This window comes from Puma concolor, chromosome B4 (assembly GCF_028749965.1).
Source record: "Puma concolor isolate L17-30 chromosome B4, mPumCon1.1.hap2, whole genome shotgun sequence".
Lineage (NCBI taxonomy): Eukaryota > Metazoa > Chordata > Mammalia > Carnivora > Felidae > Puma > Puma concolor.
This window is the reverse complement of record NC_141673.1, coordinates 27,526,641-27,548,943: the sequence shown is the minus strand read 5'-3', so window position 1 is coordinate 27,548,943 and position 22,303 is coordinate 27,526,641. Positions and strand designations below refer to the sequence as shown.

At 38.8% G+C, this 22,303-nt stretch overlaps 1 long non-coding RNA gene across 1 annotated transcript in view; it reads right to left on the bottom strand.

Annotated features, from left to right (window-relative positions):
- LOC147578980 (uncharacterized) overlaps window positions 1-22,303 on the bottom strand; it is a 347,058-nt gene that overhangs the window by 220,483 nt on the left and 104,272 nt on the right. Inside the window, exons 3-4 of the long non-coding RNA XR_015253435.1 lie at window positions 20,500-20,588; window positions 18,154-18,217 (exon numbers count right to left, since the gene is read on the bottom strand). This is a non-coding gene — a long non-coding RNA (uncharacterized LOC147578980). The remainder of the gene's footprint in view (window positions 1-18,153; window positions 18,218-20,499; window positions 20,589-22,303) is intronic.

The window sequence follows — 22,303 nt, the reverse complement described above, 5'->3', positions numbered from 1 at the left end:
AGGAGGAAGTGAAGAATGTCACTCCTGAGGCTAGGTTATAAAAGACATTGTAGCTTTTGGCTTTCACTCACTTATATCCCTTACTCTGGGATAGGTTAGAGACAATGTCATGAGTAGCCCTGTGAAGACACCCCTGTGGCAGAGAGCTAAAGCCTCCTGCCAATAGCCATTTTGAAAATGGATTCTCCCCAGTCAAGCCTTCAGATGACAGCAGCTCTGCCCAACATCATGATGACAACTTTACAAGAGACACTGAGCCAGAACCATGAGCTAAGCCTCTCCAGGTTTCTTGACTATCAGAAACTATATGAGATGTAAAATTTTATTGTTTAAAGGTATTACATTTGGCGTAATTGTTATACAGCAATACGTAACTAATACATTATCTCCTGTAGAAACCTTTCGCTGACTCCCAGCATTTTGTGCCTTCTCTACCATAGCACCTGCTATATTCTGACTCACATGTTTTTACCTCAGCTTTCCCTTCTAGACAATGACCTCAAGGCCAGGGACTGATACTGCTCCTCGGTTACTGGATTCCCAGGATCTAGCATAATGCTGTAATTGGTATGGACTTTAATAAGTATATATTATTGGACTGAACTATCTTCATTTACTATATGTCCTTTAAAAAAAATAAGATGATCTGTATTTCAGGTTTTTCATGAATTCAGGTAGTTCTTGCCATCTAAACTAGGCCTACATTTATTCAACTAGTATTTGCCTATTAAAGTTAATACTAAATTTTTACTTTCCAAGACCTTAGACATGTCTTTTTTGTTTATGCAGTAGAATTATATCAACTTTTTAAAAATAATTTTTTATTATTTTATTTATTTTAACTAGGCTCCAGGCCCAATATGGGGCTTGAACTCAAGACCCCGAGATTAAGAGTCACATGCTCTACCAACTGAGCCAGCCAAAAGCCCCAAATTATATCAACTTTTAACAGAGGAGATTCAGTAGCATGTAAAGCAGCAACATTCCTGTGCTTTCAAAGCCACTGTGCCATTAGCCCCAAATATTCCTTTTTTCAAAATAATGTCAAATACCAGGAAATAAAAACAGCTTACCAATGGAAAAGGTAAAATAATGTCCTACAAAATATTGCCTGAGTTGTAAATTAAATTGAGATTTGGGGTTGAATTGGAGGTTGAATTTTTTTAACTCATATTTAATTCATAGAATATAACTTCATTGTTATTAAAGATATCAGTTCAATCTATGCTTAGTCTGCCCTCTGACCCTGTGGAGAGCAAATTCATCATTTTTTCTTAAAATGTAATATAAACCTTGAGAGATCATAACACCTCTTATTTTCTATTTGTAAAATAAGAGATGTCTTAAAGACATGTGAATTTCCTAAGTAAATGGAAAGCAGTCCATGTCAATGCATCTTCCATCATGGTCATTATCAAGAATTCACCACTTCTAGGAGGTTCCATCCTCAGAAAACTAACAAACGCCTACCTCATCATTTCAAAGTTGTCCTCTATCCTTGCTCTAAAATATGCTAAAATCCAACAAAGGAATGGATGCCATTCCTGTCAAATAGGTCTCCAGATGTGACCATCCTGAAAAGAAGTTTCTCAGCTCTGAGTGATCTAAGGTTCATCTCTGTGCATTGACACAATACACATTCAAAAGTGTGTTGGGGAGGGAGGAGGCAGAAGGTGGGAATCTTGGCACACAATAGCAACTCAACAATGATGAAGTAATAGAATCCCACACAAATAATATCCCCAGGTTTATATCCTGTTGCAGTCTGGCCTGGAGGAAATATATAAAATAAAATAGGTAAGTATTCAAGATCAATGTAATAAGTTCAGGAATGAAGAGTGAGAGTGGAAACCATCTATCTCATGTACACAGCTTAGAAACTGAGGACTGAGGACTGGAACTATCTAACCCTCCTCCTCCCCCAAATACACCACACACATAAACACACACTTTCTACAATACATTAACAGGATTTTACTACTCCATTGTCTTCATTATGATATCTTTTCTAATCCAGGTGATTTTGTCCAGGCAAATAACTTGCTTGTTCATTATAGGAACTTCCCCAAAAGACCCTTCACTTCTTCAATAAGAAGCATCAACAGACAGTTAACACCCTAAAGATCTTCAAATCCCTCAACTCAAAAATCTTTGTCTTGCTGTTTCTAATCCTAAACTATTGTACCATTATCCTTACCCAATCAAGGTCCCTCATTAGAAGATGACTTTAAACCAAAAATCCAATTTGCAATAACATCTAACTTTGCCCTTTCCCCTGGGAGACATTGCCCAGACTCTGTCTAGGTGGCCATCTGCCTTACCACAATAAACAATAAACACAGCTTTGTCATGTCAACAGATTGTGTCGGTGATATTTGGAGAGCCAGCACTTGACAAGGGCTTAGTACGGGTCTAGCAATAAACTAAAAGGGTAGAAGTCTAACATATGGCCTTTAACCTATTTTCCCAAGGGATCAGTAGCCCTCAATGTTTAAATAGTTTCACACTAGACACTTAAATTTCTCCCTATTCCACAATTTAATTAATTAATTAATTTATAATGTATATTTTATAATTTATTTATAATTTAATTTATTCCACATTTTAAGAGATGTTAAGAAATATTACTTGTTTAAAAGAAAAACGTTTCCATGGGCAAACAATTTGAGAACTGCTAAGAATGAAACTCATTATTTTTTTACTGCAGGACTTCTCAAGGCCTTTAGTATACTATTTGGAATCAAAAACATCCAAAAGGGAGTTATTAATGTGCAGCCAAAACATATTTGAATGTTTTATCCTAAAGCAGCTCACTAAATTCTCACTGGATACAATAGGGATGGCAGACAATTTTATCTAACCTTTCACCCTGCCCTTTATCCACAGACCACTACAAGACAATATGGACAGGAAGTAAAATAAAAGGCTACAACCGTCTTAGAACTCGGCAGTTCGCTCCAGAATGATTGTAGCGTTGCCTTGAGCTGTATAATGAAGACAAAGAAGTAAATGGATCAGGCTGAGTACCACCAGCCTGAAGTCTCTGTGTTCTGAGCCACACTTAGGTGGTTCCAGCCCTCAGAGGGAAATGGAATGCTAGCCATCCACCACCTTGCTGGGAGTTCCTCGAGGCTTGCCCACACTTATGAGTGCCAGACATCAACTGGCTCCATCTCCCAAGCTGGTGATCTTTGCTCAAAGGAAGGCTCTACCGGCATAGACACCTTGAAATGAGGAGGCATCTGGCACATTCTGCTTCGCTAACAGCTAAAATCCTCATGCTGGTGTCTTTTTTTTTGGCCACGCCTCCTACTGAGATCTCCACTTAGAGGACATTCTTTCAGTCAGCGCTTCCAGCTCTGACTTCCCTGTTTCGGTGTGAGGAGAGGAAATCGATTGACATTTACTGTGCATTTCCTATATGCCTGACATGACATTTGGCACCTCATATTCTGCATCTCCTGTAAGTCACACAACTACAAAAAGTGACAAGAGTGCATATTTTTATCACATTTACCATGTGCTAGTCACCGCTGTGACTCTTTTGACTTATTTTCACAAAGCTCACAGCAATTCTAGGTGGTCAACAGCTATGACCCTCACTTTCAGGGTGAACAAACTGAGGGATTCAAAGGTGAAGCAGTCTGTCTAAGGTCACACCAGTGGTCAGTGGCAGGTCCAGAGTTGAACACAGTCCATATATCTAACCACACTAGCATTATCCTCCATTATTTGCCCTACTAGATGAAAAGAAACAAAGCCTAAAGAAGTGTCTACTCAAAGGCACACAGAAAGTGGCAGAACTGGGACCAGAATCCCTGTCTGCCTACAAGTCCCTGTTTTTTCTCTAGACCAACCATTCTTAAAGCATGGTCCCCGGACCAGTGCATCAGTATCAGCTGAGAATCTGCAGAAATGTTAAGTTCTGGAGCCACACCCCAGACCCACGGAATCTGAAACTGTGCTGTGGGGCCCAACAATCTCTGTTTAGGAAGCCCCCCAGACAACTGTGATGCAGGCTAAGTAAGATTTGAGAAGCCCTGCTTTACACCATGCTACCTCTGTAAAGCATTGAAACTTGAGATCATCTTTAAGGGCTGGAAGGACTGTGCTATCTAGTGCTTAGAGGCTCTGAGAAGTTAAGAGAACCAGCAGGCACCCACTAACTGCCTTGCTAAGAAAGAACATGGGTTAAACCCAGCATATTTCTTTGGCTTGTCAGTAGCCAGGCCAGTGGTTGTTCTTTTTCCCCTTAACTACTCATGGAGCAGGAAAAGAATAGCTTTGCTCCAGTCCATGGTCAAAAGGAAGACAAGTCCTCTCCTAGGCCATCTTCGACCCTGCTGTTTGCTTCTCAGATACAAAGATTCTCAGTGCATTTCAGGTCAATGGTTTGTCACTTTTGCCTGCCAGCTCTTTCTGTTCCTGCCTATAACACTTCTTGTCTTCCAGCTCCTTCCTCTTCGGCAGCAAATCCATCTGTGTTGTTCACAGCTGTGAACCGCCCAGCTGATGTGCTGCTCAGCTGGTTGGTACATGGTACAATGAAAAAAATTCTTACAAAAAAAAAAAAAAAAGGAAAGAAAAAAATTCTTACAATTCTTAATTAAGACCCTCCCTTCTGAATGGAAAAGGTGGGAGCCCCCCGCCACCCTGCTGAGCCCAGGGCAGGTGCTGGTGAAATGCAGGCAGAGGGAGGGGCAGTTGTCTGAGGGAGGGAAACATTAGAAAAAAAAAAAAAGAAGTAATTCTTATAATTCTGAAACCAAACTTTTTTTTTCTTTTTTGCTCCAAGGGTCAATTCAGTGGCTATACTAATGCTTCCATCACTCTCTGAAATATTTAAGATCCCAGCTTTCCCCTGAATCAAGCTATACAAGAGTTAGAACAATAAATTGATGTTTATAGAGGATAAAAGGAAATTAAGGAATCTTTGATGGTTCAGGATGAGTGCTTGAAAGGTCTTTGACACAAGACAAAGAATTTGTGGCCCATAGCTATACCAGAGGGGAAAGGGAAGGAGCCACAGATAAGACAGGAAGAGGTTAAGCTGGATTCAAGGTGCTTATTTGCAGTCAGGGATCAAAAGCATACTACCTTTAAAAAGCATTGTCCTTCTTTAGCACAAATGAATTTAAGACCATTGAGTTTCTTCAGGCCATACATTCCAATGTGGGCCCTTGTGGAGTGTTCTATTTTCGTTTCCAGGCTGAGGGTGGGGGCTGCTGTGGGAGAATGTGCTGTAGACTGACTACAGTTACAAGGAGGGCTGTGAAAGAGCTACCCAAATCTCATTTATCTCTGTTCTTGCCTCTTGGTTGTTTCCAGGGATCTATCAGTTGGTTGGTTTGTTTTGTGTTTGATTTAGAATCCTGGTTTTTATTGGCCCACACTGGAACCAGTTAGTACCAGAAAGGGCACCACATTAAGAATCAGCAGGCCTGACCTCGTTAATCAAAAAAGAGTATGTGCAGTGTTGAGCATGGACATTAGACTCAGAGAGAGCATTCCCCAGCTTGTGAGTCTCTAGATCCTGGTGGGTTGTCTTGAGGGTTAAATGAGAAAACGCATGTAACTGTGGCCTGTTAGCGATGACTGTTCAATTCACACTCACTGAGAGTTTAGTGCGTGCTTGCTCCTGTGCTGGCAATAGAGGGGCTCTCGATGGGGGCAGGCCTGGTTTGCACCATCACCAGCCCCACCCTCCAACTTGGCCCAGTGAATCTGGACAGTCTCTGTGAGCCCCTAAACATCCATATCTTCTCATCTAAAGAAATACATGTCTTCCAGGGTGGTCATGGGGAACAGGTAAAGGAGATCACCTAAAAGTTTCAAACTACTATGCCAGGCTAACAAAAGATAGCATCAAAAGCTTTAAACTTCTGATAGGAATATTGGTTGAATTTTACTGCTCTGGTATACAGAAAGAACCCCCGAATTAGGCATTAGAAGACCCGAATTTAGGTCCTGTTTTGCAATTCGGTCACTTATTAGCCATGCAACTTTGGGTTAGTCACTTAACTTCCCTGGGCTAGTCACTTACTTATCTAAGAACTAGGCTAACATCATCTACCCCACATGTTTTTGTATAAAAACATAAAATGTTGAGGAGTGGGGGGGGGGGGAGGATAAAGTCTGTTATAAACTACAAATGGTTCGTGAATGGGATTGCTAGTAATAGAGATCAGAGGCACCTACTCCAGAATGGCTTCTGCCTCTGCTTCTCGAATCGCTGCACCCTTCTTGCCATCTAGAAACCACAATCTGGATTCCTCTCACCACCTTAAGGTTACTGCCCAGAAGTGTCAAGTATGGTTTGGACATATGGCAGGAATAATAATTACAATAAAATTCATCATTTATCTGACACTTAATGCATGTTAAGCACTTTACATATATCATAGCAAATAGTCCTTACAACTCTGCAAAGTGGAAATTACCCTTACCAGCTTGCAGAGAGGTAATTGTGTGGGAGTCGCATAGCTAACAACCTGAGGTTTTGACCGACACCTGAGTTGACACACTTAATCACTATTATTATCACTGTTCTTTTCTTTTGCGTGCTCCTTGCATGAAGAATGAAATCTATTTGGACTGAAGATCCCAGAGCCTGACTCCTAAAACTTCATATTAAACCACATGGAAAGTGTCTACCCACACAATTTACATTATGATCTGCTTTCCCATCCCCAGTCTTCCAAAATAACTGCCGTTAGAAAAAATGTGATGTAATCTCAACCTTAAAAGTTATAAAAAGTCTCCATTATAAATGACAGATAATGTTTCTAGAATAAAATCTATTTTGGTTAGTTCTAAGGTTTTTGAAAATATTTGACATATAATATGTAACACACACAGAGTCCTTAAATCTTTTTTTTTTTTTTTTTCTGCAAAAGCCACAGAGAAAAATTTTCCCAGGACCCGAGCTCAGGATATTCCTTATACCAGATGCCTCTACAGACTGGGCTGCTGTCAGTGGGACAGAGAAACTGCCAAGAAGCCAGGCCACTTCCACTCCACATTTGGTCTGAGGCCAGAGTGTTGTCTTTCAGCTTTTAGAAAGACCTCCCAGGGTGAGGTGAACCTAGCAATGACCATATGTGACCATCATGGCCTGCAGGGCATAGAAAAAAGGTAAAAGCCTTTTCAGTGACCAAGATCTTATCTACAAAGGCTGGAAAATTATTTTTCCAATGCAAAAACAGAACCAGTCCAAACTAATCTTTACTTGGGTAGGTAGGGAGTCCTACTTAATTCAGTGGTCCAAGTCATGCCAATCAGTTTCTGAGGAGTCCTCTGTCCTAATGCTGTGGGCCTCAAACAGCGAGCTCAGCCCTACAAGGTTGGTTCATAGTATGCTTATCTTGCATTATTCCCAAGTGAATGCCAAGGAATATTATGATAAGCTTAGTAAAAGCCCCATGTCAGGGAGACACACGCATGTGCATGCAGAACATGTATCAACTGTGTTGATATAGAACATTGAAAAAGGAATACGTTGAAAGAATAAGAAAGGAGAGGCTATTTAATGTCTTTTGCTTTGCTCTACTATTTTACATTAATATGCTTCCATAGATGGGTAATGATGTATATCTTTGGCCCCTCTAGTATGAGATGGGGGTGGAGGCAGTAGAAAGGGAAATGCCTAAAGTCATTGAAAGTCCCAGGTCCATTCATTCAACAACTATTTAGGGTGGGCCCACCACGTACCAGGTAAGGTGCCATGTGCTACAGATACAAATTTCCAAGAACAGGCATTGCTCAAATCCTCTTGAAATTTGGTATCTAGTGGAGGAGTCTGTCAACAATCAAATAACCACATAACTACAAGAAAAACTGAGGCTGTGACAAGTGCTAAGAAGGAGTGGTCACGGTGCTTTGATAAGTTAGGAAAAATCTGATTTAGAGAAGTCAGCGAGAGCTTCCCTGAGAAAGCAATGCTTCCACTGAGATCTAAAGGATGATTGAACATTAGCTAGACAAAGCAATAGGGGTGAGAGGCAAAGTCTTGGCCAAAGGAACGGCAGATGCAAAGAGTTTGTGTTGAGAGGGAGCCATCTTGGTGGGAAGACAGAAGAGATCTGACTTAAGTGTCACTAGGAAGGTGGACCAACCTCTAACTACCTCTGCCTCTGATGTCTAAGTCCCACCATTATTCAGGAATGCTTTGGGTTAAGATTGTTTGCCCCTTAAAGTGCTCTTTTATGCCCAGAAGAATAACCCTATTACAGCAAGTGAATGATTTTATCTGATCAATTTTCCTTCTAATAGCACAGGTCATGGCCACAAGTCCTTGAGATTTGTTCAGGGGTTTGAATAGGTGGTATAGATATATAAAAATATAATGACACTTTGCTGGATGGTGCTAGTAGTCAGGCATTTAATGAGGGGAGTTTCTAGGAAACTAAAGGGAAAACAAAGTTTCTTAGAAACCCAGTTTCTGAGTCCAGAGGGCAATCAGCTCAGATTTTAGGCTTGAGCTTGAAGCATCTCTAGAAGGTAGAGTAAGGATGGCAGTGGCCATCGGATCAATATTCCTGATTTGCCGTTTGAATGCCTTTGGTGATGGCATTAGGTGTCCCAGTGAACTTTGTGAACGGTCCACACGACAGAAGGCATGGAGGCTGCCCATACATAATCTGTTGTGGCCATTTTTTTTTTTTAAGTCTATATCAAGTCATCCAGCTTTAGCTTGAAGGACTTCTGGAAAACGGCGTTCTTTTTTCTTCTCCCCCCGCCCCCCCCCTCCTCCTCCTGCATTTTAGTTTTTATTTTAATTCCAGAAAAGGGCAGTCTTAACTCCAAATCAGAAAGGAGAATAATTAGAAACTAATTTGGAGAGTTGTAATCAGATATTGGAGCAAAATGAAAGAATTCAGGACTTAGTTAAGATTTGGCAAAACGTGCAAGACAGAGCCCACAAGGGTACACTATAGTTCTCCACCGAAATAAAAAACAAATTCTTTCTATAATCACCCCATTTCTTGATTTCAAAGGTAATCAAAGCAAGACTAATTTGTTTGTGAAGTAAGTCTGGTCTGTGTAAGTAATCTTGGCCTGATTATTTACACAAGTGAAGCAAGAACCCACTTTTTGGTTTGCTTTGCTGGAACTTTTCACTGGAAATTATAGATTGGACTTTGAAAAGCCTCTCAAGGCTAGGAAGCCAAGCTACGACTTCACTACCATAGTTTGCTTGCAATATCTACTGATTTGGGGGGATTCCTCTCTTCTCAGTATCTCCCAAATATCCTAAGATTCCTGGATCTGCCAAGAAGTGACCTTCCTTACTCATCTGTAAGGTGGGGAATGATGTAAGCCAGATACAGTCCAGATTTTCTAAGGGGGAGCCTTATAAGCATTGGCTCCTTAGAGTCAACCTTATTTCCTTAAAGCCGTTGGGTCACACCTGATCTGATGCACATCATTCTCAAATATAACATTCCAGTCAAAGCCTTGCTAATATAACCAATGTTTCTAATTGTGTCTTATTACAAGAACAGATTCTTATTAAACTTCTGCAAATAACCATATTGTCATGAAAATAAGAATGCTAAGAGTTTCCACATTCTGAAGGGATTAAGTACAAAGAAAAGATAAATGTTTCAATGCTGTTTACAAAGGTGTAATTTACCAAACTTCTGCAAGTTTACTTTAAAAGAAAAAGGGGGAAAGGCTTTTCTAAATCTGGAAAATACTAAAGAGCCAGCAGTGAACGTTTCAAACAAAAATTCATAGAAAACTTATAATCATCCTCATGAGTTGATATAATCCCATGAATTAATTCTTGTTCTGTTTGATCTTAGGTCAGCATTTTATGAATCCATCAGCTTTTTTTCATTAGATCTGTAAATTCTCAGTACAGTGGCATACTGTCAAAACTATTCAAGTGATGCCATCATTCAGCATTCTGACGTACAGTTAATAGGTCAATAGCTACAGCTATAACTATAGCTATAGTTATAAATCCCTTCAAAGAATCAGAGTAAGACAGTAACTATCTATGAATAGTAAGACATAAAATAGCCATGGTTAAAGTTCTGATGAGAGTTCATTTGATAAGGAAAAATAGTTATTTCTATGGCATACAACATTTTAACATAATAACTGGACAATGAGAGTACTGCAAATTTCTAAGACCTTCACACAATTTAGTAACATATATCCATACACATATAACCTATGAAGATTCACATGGAATCACTTCCAATTTGACAATGCTTCCCACATAATTTAACATACCAAATAATCCTAATTAGTTTAACATCTCTCTTTTACAAAGTAAGAGACAAATCCTTTGAGACTTTCCAGGAGTGCTCTAGGAAATCTCAAAGTTAGTTTGAAGTAACAAAGATTCCATTTAGCATTCGATTTTGGAAAATCGTCAAAAATGTCAAAAGGTTTGAACACATGACCACTCAGGATCACAAGTCACATTGAAACAATACTTAGTTACTCATTCAACCAAAGTGACAATTAAAAGATTTCAAAGGCAAATACAGAAAGTTACATAGTTATTTTTAAAAATCATACCTCTTTCTGGGGCACCTGGGTGGCTCAGTCGGTTAAGCGACAGACTTTGGCTCAGGTCATGATCTCAGGGCTTGTGAGTTCGAGCCCCGCGTCGGGCTCTGTGCTGACAGCTCAGAGCCTGAAGCCTGCTTCGGATTCTGTGTCTCCCGCTCTCTCTGCCCCTCCCCCACTCATGCTCTGTCTCTGTCTCAGAAATAAATAAAACATAAAAAAAAAAAAAAAAATCATACCTCTTTTAATATTGAGAATACTTGGCTTTCTTAAGTAATCAAAGACCTGATAAAGACAACATGAAGCACGGGAAATTATTTTAAGACACAAAATCCTGATTTCCCAGGCAGATGACTTAACAAGTAAGGAAAAAAAAATTTTTTACAGTGTCTTATTAAGAGCCGACCAGTAATCTAAGAAAATTTTGTTGTTTTAACAGAGAGAGAAAAACAAGTTCTAATTTTGTATTATTCTACTACTTAGTAATGTTAAGCCTAATTAAAAATATATATATAAATAATCCAACCAATCTTGGCAAGTACTGATCACCCAAGAAAAAAATTCTTTTTCCAAGATTCCTTTTCCATAAACCTTCTTTAAAAATTTATTTTAATATTCATTCAGTTTTTGTCCTACTCTTTCCTATTTTAAGTCTGGAACAATTAGTCATTCTACTTTAGAACAAAATTTCTTTTTCCTTTAACAAAAACACACAGTTCATATTTTCACTTATCAAAAATACATCTTTCTTTGCACAGAGTTTCTTTTTTCTTAACTTTTATTATTTCTAGTAGATTCATTTACACAGTATGGATTAGAATTTTTAACCATCAGTAACCCTAGTTTTCAGTGAAAGCCAGGAATCAGGCTGTTGTGAACTGTCTGCCACATACTATCATTCTGTAGCAAATTTATGAATAAATTATTTCATAATTCTCTAGAGGCGTATCTTTCTCCCAGTACAATTTTTCAGGTTTATTGACAGACTCAAATATTTCTAGCTTTTGTGTTCTGTATAAAAACAAGATGCCAAAAGTAGATAAACTTAGGTTTGGCAATTAACTGTTTTAATATTGTATCTTACTTGGAAGTGATCTAGATATTCAATGAATGTCTATAATTTAACTAAACTTAGTATAGTGTTAAGGTTTCAAGTTATCAAAAAGATTTTTGCAACTATTTTTTTTTTTTTTTGGTGGGGCGGGGGGAGGAAAGGAGAGAGACAGAGTATGAGCAGGGAAGGGGCAGAGAATCAGAAGCAGCCTCCGGGCTCTAAACTGTCACCACAGAGCCCAACACAAGGCTCGAACTGACACTGAGACTGAGATCATGATGAGCCAAAGTTGGCCGCTTAAACAACTGAGCCACCCAGGCACCCCACAACTATGTTTTTTTAATTCCAGTATAGGAATTAAATTAGGGTTATATTAGTTTCAGGTGTACAATATAGTGATTCAACACTCGCATACCTGGTGCTCATCACAAGTGTACTCCCTAATCCCCATCACCTATTTAACCTCCCCCTCTCCCTGCCATAACCACCAGTTTTTTCTCTATAGTAAAGAGTCTGTTTCTTGGTTTGTCTCTCTCACTTTTTTTTCTTTACTCGTTTGTTTTGTTTCTTATATTCCACATATGAGTGAAATCATATGATATTTGTTTTTCTCTGACAGACTTATTTCACTTAGCATTATACTCTCTAGCTCCATCTATGTCATTGCAAATATCAAGATTTCATTCTTTTTTATTGTGGAATAATATACCATTGTATATGCACATCTCATCTTCTTTATCCATTCATCTATCAATGGACACTTGGGCTGCTTTCATAATGTGGTTATTGTAAATAATGTTGCTATAAACATAGGGATGCATGTATCCCTTTAAATTCGTGTTTTTGTGATTGGGGGAGGGGGGGGAATACCCAGTAGTGCAATTACTGGATCATAAGATAGTTCTATTTCTAAATTTTTGAGGAACCTCCATTCTGTTTTCCACAGTGGCTACACCAGTTTGCATTCCCACCAACAGTGCAAGAGGGTTCCTTTTTCTCCATCCTCACCAACACTTCCTTCTTATTTTAGCCATTCTGACAGGTGTGAGGTGATATCTCATTGTGGGTTTGATTTGCATTTCCCTGATGATGAGTAATGTTGAACATCTTTTCATGTGCTAGCCATCTGGATGTCTTTTTTGGAGAAATGTCTGTTTATGTCTTCTGCCCATTTTTTAATTGGATTATTTGTTTTGGGGTTGTTGAGTAGTATAATTTCTTTATACATTTTAGATACTAACCTTTTATTAGATATGTCATTTGCATATATCTTCTCCATTCAGTAGGTTGCCTTTTAGTTCTGTTGATTGTTTCTTTTGCTGTGCAGAAACTTTTTATTTTGATATAGTCCCAAAAGTTTATTTTTGCTTTTGTTTCCCTTGCCTCAGAAGACATATATAGAAAAATGTTGCTATGGCTGATGTCAGAGACATTACTACCTGTGCTCTCTTCTAGGATTTCTGTGGTTTCAGATCTCACATTTAGGCCTTTAATCCATTTTGAGTTTATTTTTGTGTATGGTGTAAAAAACAGTCCAGTTTCATTTTTTGCATGTGGCTGACCAGTTTTCCCAAAACCATTTGCGGAAGAGACTGTCTTTTTCCCATTGGATATTGTTTTCTGCTTTGTCAAAGATTAACTGACCACATAATTGTGGGTTTATTTCTGAGTTTTCTATTCCATTGATCTGTGTGTCTGTGTTTGTGTCAGTACCATACTGTTTTGATTACTATAGCTTTGCAATATAACTTGAAGTCTCAGATTGTGATACCTCCAGTTTTATTCTTTTTCAAGATTGCTTTGGCTATTTGGGGTCTTTTGTGGGTCCATACAATTTTAGGATTGTTTGTTCTAAATCTGTGAAAAATGCTGTTGGTATTTTGGTAGGGATTGAATTAGATCTGTAGATTGTTTTGGGTAGTATAGACATTCTACCAATATTTGTTCTCCCAATCCATGAGCATGGAAGGTCTTTCCATTTCTTTGTGCCATGTTCAACTTCTCTCATCAGTATTTTAGAGTTTTGAGTGTACAGGTCTTCCACCTCTTTGGTTAGGATGTCTTATTATTTTTGGTGCAATGATAAATGGGATTGTTTTCTTAATTTCTCTTTCTGATGCTTCATGTTTAGTGTATAGAAATGCAACAGACTTCTGCACATTGATTTTGTATCCTGCAACTTTACTCATTTATCCATTCTAGTAGTTTGTTGGGAGTCTTTCAGGTTTTCTATATATAGTATCATGTCATCTGCAAATAGCTAAACTACTACTTCTTTCTTACCAATTTGGATGCCTTTTATTTCTTTTAGTTGTCTAATTGCTGTGGCTAGGACTTCCAGTACTATGTTGAGTAAAAGTAGTAAGAGAGGACATCTTTGTCTTGTTCCTGATCTTAGGGGAAAAGCTTTCAGTTTCTCACCGTTGAAGATGATGTTAAATGTGGGTTTTTCATGCAGGGCCTTTATTATGTTGAGGTATGTTCCCTCTGAACCTACTTTGTTGAGGGTTTTTATCATACATGGATGCTGTACTTTGTCAAATAATTTTTCAGCACCTACTGAAATGATAATACAGTTTTTATCCTTTATTCTATTAATGTGATGTATCACCTCGATTGATTTGCAAATAATGAGCCACCCTTGCAACCCAGGAATAAATCCCACTTGAGTGTGGTAAATGATTTTGTTAATGTATTGTTGGATTCAGTTTGCTAGTATTTTGTTGATGATTTCTGCATTTATGTTCATCAGAGATATTGTCCTGTAGTTCTCTTTTTGTGTGTGTGTGTGTGTGATATCTTTATCTGGTTTTGGTATCAGGGTGATATTGGCCTCATAGAATGAATTTGGAAATTTCTTTCTTCTATTTTTTGGAATAGTTTGAGAAGAGTAGGTATTAACTCTTCTTTAAATATTTGGTAGAATTCACCCATGAAGCTGTCTGGTCCTGGACTTTTGTGTGTTGGGAATTTTTTTATTACTGATTCAATCTCTCCTAGTAATTGGTCTGCTCAGATTTTCTACTTCTTGCTTCAGTTTTGGTAGGTTATATGTTACTAGGAATGTATCTATCTTGTCTAGGTTGTCTAATTTGTTGGCATATAGTTTTTCATAATATTCTCTTACAATTGTTTGTATTTCTGTGGTGTTGGTTGCTATTTTTCCTCTTTCATTTGTGATTTTGTTTGAATCCTCTCTCTCTCTCTCTCTCTCTCTCTCTCTCTCTCTCTCTGATGAGTCTGGCTAGAGGTTTATCAACTTTGTTGATCTTTTCAAGAACCAGCTCCTGGTTTCATTGATCTGTTCTACTGATTTTTTAGTTTCTATATCATTTATTTCTGCTCTAATCTTTATTTCTGCTGTAATTATTTCCTTCTTTCTGTTGGTTTGGGGTTTTGTTTGTTATTCTTTTTCTAGATCCTTTAGGTGTAAGGTTTATTTGAGATTTTTCTGGCTTCTTAAGGTATGTCTGTATTGCTATAAACTTCCCTCATAGAACAGCTTTTGTTGCATCCTAAAGGTTCTGGACCACTGCATTTTCATTTTCATTTATTTCCATGTACTTTTTTATTTCTTCTTTGATTTCTTGGTGACCCATTCATTTTTTAGTAGCATGTCATTTAATCTCCATGTATTTGTAGTCTTTCCAGATTTTTCCTTGTGGTTGATTTCTAGTTTCACAGCATTGTGAAGATGCATGCCACGACTTTGATCTTTTTGAATTTGTTGAGGCTTGTTTTATGGCCTAATATGTGATCTATTCTGGTCAATGTTTCATGTGCACTTGAAAAGAATATGCAGTTTGCTGTTTTAGGTTACAATGCTCTGAATATATTTGTTAGATCTATCTGGTTCAGTGTGTCATTCAAAGACACTGTTTTCTTGTTGATTTTCTTTAATTTTTTAAAATATTTATTTTTGAGAGAGAGAGAGAGAGACAGAGCACAAGTGGGGGAGGGGCAGAGAGAGAGGGAGACTCAGAATCTGAAACAAGCTCTGAACTGTCAGCACAGGGCCCAACGCAGGGTTTGAACTCAGGAACCGTGAGATCATGACCTGAGCAGAAATTGGACGTTTAACTGACTGAGGCACCCAGGCACCCCTCTTATTAATTTTCTGTTAGGGTGATTTGTCCATCAACGTAAGTGGGGTGTTAAAGTTTCCTACGATTATTTTATTACTATCAATTAATTTCTTTATGTTTGTTATTAACTGTTTTATGTACTTGGGTGTTTTCATGTTGGGTGCATAAATATTTATAATTGTTATATCTTCTTGGATTCTCCCCTTTATTATTATACAGTGTCCTTCTTTGTCTCTTTCTACAGTCTTTGTTTTAGAGTCTATCTTGTTCAATATAAATATTGATACTCTGGCTTTCTTTTGACATCCATTTGCATGATAAATGCTCTCCATCCCCTCAGTTTCAATTTGCAGGTGCCTTTATTTCTAAAATGAGTATCTTATAGGTGACCTATAAATGGATCTTGTTTTTTTTTTTTTAATCTACTCTGTCTGCCTATGTCTTTTGATTGAGTGTTTAGTCTATTTACATTCAAATTAAGTATTGATAGACATGAATTTATCATCATTTGTTACTTGTTTTGTGGCTGTTTTTGTAGTTTTTCTCTGATCCTTTCTTCTCTTGCTCTCTTTCATGGTTTGCTGGGTTTTTTTAGTGATATACTTGGATTCCTTTCTCTTTATTATTTGCATATCTACTAGTGGTTTTTGATTTATGGTTACCATTAGGTTCATATATAACATCTTAGATTTTTGCATCTATTTTTAAGTAGACATATTATAAAGCATAATTATTATTGAAGAGTTCATTAATAAACTTGTATCCCACTTACATCGTTTTAATTCACCTGTTCTTATAATTATGCTTGAGTTGCTCATGAAAATTTCATGAGACATTAAACAAAGCTAGCCATCATTGTAAGTTATTTTTCCTGTTGGAAAATCAGGCAACTTTCAAACAAATCACAGAAGCAAAGAATCTAAAAGTTAAACATTTGGTTCTTCCCCCCTTTTTTCCTTTTTTTTTTTTTTTTTTTTTACTGCCATGTTGACATTCATCAAGCAATTTATTTTTATTGTACATTTTATTCTTAGGGTAAATTTATAGTTTTATAATTTTAAACATATAGTAGAGATAATATAAGCTTGTTTGGTAAATCTAGGTAGGAAAAATTGTATATCCACATTATAATTAATCTTCAGAATTCTGAGGGCACACCTATTTAATTTTACCAACCATTTTTTAAGTAGCTTTATTTACCAAAGAATATCCCTGATCATGTGAACCTAAAACACACACACACACACACACACACACACACACACACACACACACATTGGTTAGTTTCTCTATATCTGAGAGTTTTAAGACAATTAATTTATGTAACTACCCACTTGCCTCTAAACCAATTTGAGTAGAACTCATCTGGGGGATTTTATAAATTAATTTAGTAATACCAGCTGAAGATGGAAAAATATCACTTGTAAATAACATACAGACATACATACACATGTACATAAACATATATTCAAATAGAGATTTTTTTTTTAGCTTTCATTCTAAAATTTTAATCTTAAAGTTAATGAAACATAGTAATACAAACTCACTGGTTTATCTCCACTTTATGTTTTTATCTGTATTGTATTTCCAGCAAATGGACAAGTTAAGGTTACCTGTATGTCAATATTTGTGGAGAAGACTTAACATTTTCTTTTGCTCTGAATGTAAACTAAACTTTAGGCTGGTGACTACAGAGACATCTAGCAGCTGTCTGGATATCTCCAGTGTACATATGAGTGGACAAAACAGCTATCTCTGGTTTCAGCTTTTTTTTTTCTCTTTTCAGTCTCAGGTGGTTGCTTTTAGAGGTCCCAGAGTCTCCTGAGAGCCCCCGAGGGAGGATAGGTGGCCTAAAATTCAAGTGGCTGTAGGGAGTTGAGAGGATAAGGTGAGAAGGGAGAAGTCTGGCAAGGTTGGACAGAGGAATAAAGGAAGAAGGGGTGTGAGGGGGAACATATAAAAGGATTCAAGGATTCAGTGTTTTCTCTCCAGAAGATGGTAAGAGGAGGAAGGAGGAGAGACACAATGGAGAAGGAGAGGCCTTAGAGGAACCAGTCTGGGGAGATCTCAGGTTTTCCAAAGAGGCCAGTGGAGCTCTACATTGTCCTCAGCAAAATCATGCTAACAAGAAAAGAAGCAGATGAGTTGGCAGAGCTCATAATTAATAGAGGTACAAGAAGGGGGTTTCAGTCAACTGAGACGTTCCCATGGGAGAAGCAGAATCCAATGAGGACAACAGAGAGGCCTCACAGAGAGCCAAGAAGAAAGACTTCCAGCCCAGAGAGGTAGGAAATAATCCCCTCTCAGGAAAGAGATCCAGAAAGAAGAGACTTCCAGCTCAGCAGGTACCTTTCAAGGAAGCCTGGGACTCCAACTCATCTTCTTACAAATAGAGAAATGTAGGACTATACCCCAGCATCTGTTTGTCTGGGACTCTAAATCAGCTTGTAGAGTATACTCAGAATCTTACAAGTCAAAATCTGTCCTTACCAGCTTTAACAACGTCTGTCTGTAGCACCGGTTCCAGAGTCAGACTCTCCATAAGATCCCCAACCTATCAGGCAGAAGGGAAGATAAAGACTTCAACTTTGCATTTTTAAGGTCCTAAGTGGCCTTAAGATCACCCAGGGGCCCAGATGACGAATCTGATCCTATCTGAGTCACAGCACCATAACTGTTAAAGAAAAAAATACTCAATGAGGCTTGTTAAAGAAGGGAAGGCAGACTTTATTCAGGACCATCATGATAGATACAGGGAATACCACAATGGGATTCTACAGTGGGGAAGAGAGACCGGGCTTGATTCCAAGTAGAGCATGGACAAGTGGGAATTTAAAGCCAAGGAGAGAGTGGGGGGTAGTGGATGAAAACTTACTAAGGTATAAGAGGGGTTCTGGCTAAACCCACCTAATGGGATTCTTGCTGACAACAGGCCAGGATGATCAGACATCACCTGGGGGATGAAGAACCTGATCAGATAGCGAAGGTGATCAGATATCAAGAGTGAGTGGCTCTAGTTAAACTGACTTATCAAGGTTCTCACCAAAACTAGATTTTATAAGGACACACAAAGATGGGCCCAGAGGAAGGTCCAAGAGCCTGATTAACGTTTGCTCAAAGTACTTTTGTTAATGGGTTTATTTTAAAGAGGAAAAGAATAACGAAAATTGGAGATGGCATCCCAGATATAAAACTTCAGATTTTTCTGAATTTAACTCAAGGCCATCCCTGCTAGAATTCATTAAAAGTCTGGCCCCCTGAAAATCATGTAATCTTTTGCCTCCAGAGAGTTTAACAAGGCACCAGGATAGTCTCAGCCTTTGAGAGAAGTCCCAGAAAGGAAACAATCCAATAGAAAGAGGGAAGCATCACATTATAAGAATGTCAATAACCCATCATAATTTTCCTAACCCTAGTCCTCCACCCTAAATCACTTCTAGCAACTCAAGTGTCGTTGAAGTTGCATAAGTGACAAAATATACAGATTTGGCTGTTCTTTTCCTAGAATCTCATAAAAGAAGTTTCAGCCCTATGGCACATGATCAGGGAAGTCAATTATACTGGCTTTTCAGCCAGTGAAGCCTGGGTTCAAATCCTGACTCTTTAACTTAGCAGTGATCATGCACAGGTTTTCTAACTGTCCTTACATTGTTTTCTCAACTGTAAGCCTGGAGTCATTATTTTACCTAACCCACAGAGCTGCTTTGAAGGTGGGATAACAATAATGCACCAAAGTGCTTAGCGAATTGCCTGTCATAGAGTCAGCACTTAGTAAATTGAAGATATGTGAGAAGAAGGGGTAGGTTAGGGGAACTGGGAAAGTCTAGAAAGAGTGTATAGCTCCTAAAGATACAAGTGCCATGGGTTCCAAGGGATGAGTTAACTAGGCAAAGTAGCATACTTGCCAAGTCTCAAAAGAAATTAAGAAGCCTGGGGCACCTGGGTGGCTCAGTTGGTTAAGCCCTTAACCAACTGTGTGTCCATGATCACAGTGATCTCACAGTTTGTGAGATCAAGCCCCAAGTTGGACTCTGCACTGATAGCACAGAGCCTGCTTGGGATTCTCTCTCTCTCTCTCTCTCTCTCTCTCTCTCTCTCTCCCTCCCCCACTCATGCTTGCGTTCTCTCTCTTTCAAGAGAAATAAATCAATATTTAAAAAAAAAAAAAAGAGGGCACCTGGGTAGCTCAGTCAGTTAAGTATCAGACTTCGGCTCAGGTCATGATCTGAGTTTGTGAGTTTGAGCCCCACGATGGGCTTTCTGCTGTCAGCTCAGAGCCTGCTTCAGATCCTTGGTTCCCGAACTCTCTCTTTGCCCCTCCCCTGCTTGTTCTCTCTCTCTCTCTCTCAAAATAAATAAATATTAAAAAGAAGAAGAAGAAGAAGAAGAAGAAGAAGAAGAAGAAGAAGAAGCAGAAGCAGCAGCAGCAGCAGCAGCTGCAGAAGCAGCAGCCTGAGAGAAGCCAGCCTGGGATTTACAGACAGAGTGGAAAGTGGCCCTATCCCCTTTGTGTTTTCTCTCCAGACATATGAGACAAGTTCACCAAGACAGAAGAAAGAAACATGGTGAGGGCCCCCTTGGCATTGCAGTGCGGGTTCTGCCTGAAGAGGCTGAGGGTGCTGAAACAATTCGAGATTGAGACTTTTGACTTGGGCAGGACATCTGCTCGTGAAACTTTCGGGCAGAGTGAAGCTTAGGAAACTGGTAAGAGGTTAAATAAGTGGGAATAAATCAAAAAGCGGGACATACAGACCAAAGGACACTCCACTGCCTTCCCGCCAGTTGTGAGCTACAGCCCATGAGACTGGCCTTGTTACAGATAGGATCATTTCTCACCGGAAAGTTCCCTGGCCTTGTTGAGCTTGGCCTCGGGTACTCAACATTCTCAGGCTTGGCATGGTTTTCTCCAGTAATATTTTCTCTTTCTGAAAAAAAAAAAAAAAAAAAATAGCAATACAGTAAAAAAAAAAAAAAAAGTGGGGGGGGGGGACTATGTAGTGAGAATGCCAAAAAACGTCTGAGAATATGAATCACCAGAGAGAGAATTCCTGAATTTATTTTTCCTAACATTATTCTTATTAAGGAGAAAGAGATTTCCTTTTTGAGCCCCTGTATCTGTGATTCCTTAAAAACACTTTATTATGAAATTCTTGCTTGGGTTTCATTTTTTAATGTGCAGACATTTTGAATACGTGTTTCTGTCTCTGTGTGTTCTTTTCTCTCATGTGGCTGGGGGAAGAATTTCAATAGGCCCAGCCGACAGAGATAGTAACAGCAACAAGTTATGCCCTTATACATTTTGGAGGCTGAGGTGTGAGGACCGCAGATTGTAAATACGATGCAGAAATTGGCCCATGTGTCCTATCTTGCAGCTTATGTAGTTGCAGCGACACATCTACCGAGGGCCCTGCTTTCCTGCCTCCACGAGGTGACTAAGAAGCAAAGAACAGAGAGCATCTGTAACATGCTCTATACATCTCCAGAGAGGGTAGTGCTGGCCTCAAGCATCCCAAAGGCCCACTAAGGAAACGTGGTCAAATCTCCCACTCAGTGTTACAGGAAACAGACCTAGAAAAGGGAGATGGGTGTAAGTTTGCCAAGAAAGTAAATCATGCACATGAGATGTCAGGACCACTTAATGCACAGCAGATTTTCAGACCATTTCATCCACAGAATAAAATACACGGACTAACAATAGTATAGGAAAACGTTAAATGTTTCAGTGCAAAACTATGCACGCCCTTCTACAGACTAATCTTTCAGGTTATGAGATTCTAGCTCTGTTCATTGTATTTGAATTATTTCGTAAAGCTTTGTAAGCTGTAGGTAACGGATAGATGTATAATTTTTATCCTGTCTGGTAGTGATTTAACTGACCAGCCCACCATCACCCCAACTGTCCTTAAAACTGGACAGAACAGTTTCATCTCCATTTGCAATTCATCTCAACATTCCTTTACTTGTATCAATCCGTGTTTTGGTTTTTCCTTTGAAACAGTTGTTACAGGGTGAATAATGTCCCCCCTTCAAAAAAATGTTAAAGTCTTAACCCCCAGGATGTGTGAATGTGACCTTATTTGAAAATAAGGTCTTTATAGGGCACCTGGGTAGCTCAATCATGTTAAGTGTCTGACTCTTGATCTCAGCTCAGGTCTTGATCTCAAGGTCATGAGTTCAAGTCCTGCATTGGGTGTAAAGCCTACTGAAAAACAAAAAGAAAGAAAGAAAATAGGGTCTTTGCAAATGACTGAGTTAAGATGAGGTTATTAAAATGGGCCTTAAACCAATATAACCGTGTCCCCTTATAAAAAGGGGAAATTTGGACAAAGACACAGACAGGCACATAAAATGGATGCCATATGAAAATGAGGGCAGATATGGGGATAATGCAACTCCCAAACTGGGGAAAAAGCACACCTTTTTTTGTTTTGTTTTGTTTTGTTTTAGTCTACATGTGATGTCTGGAACAATGGCAGCCATCTTGTGTTCATGAGAGCAGCTATTGTGACTAAAGACAAAATTTGCCACTCCAGAACGCCTGGGTGGCACAGTCGGTTGAGCGTCCAACTTCAGCCAGGTCACGATCTCGCGGTCCGTGAGTTCGAGCCCCGTGTAGGCTCTGGGCTGATGGCTCAGAGCC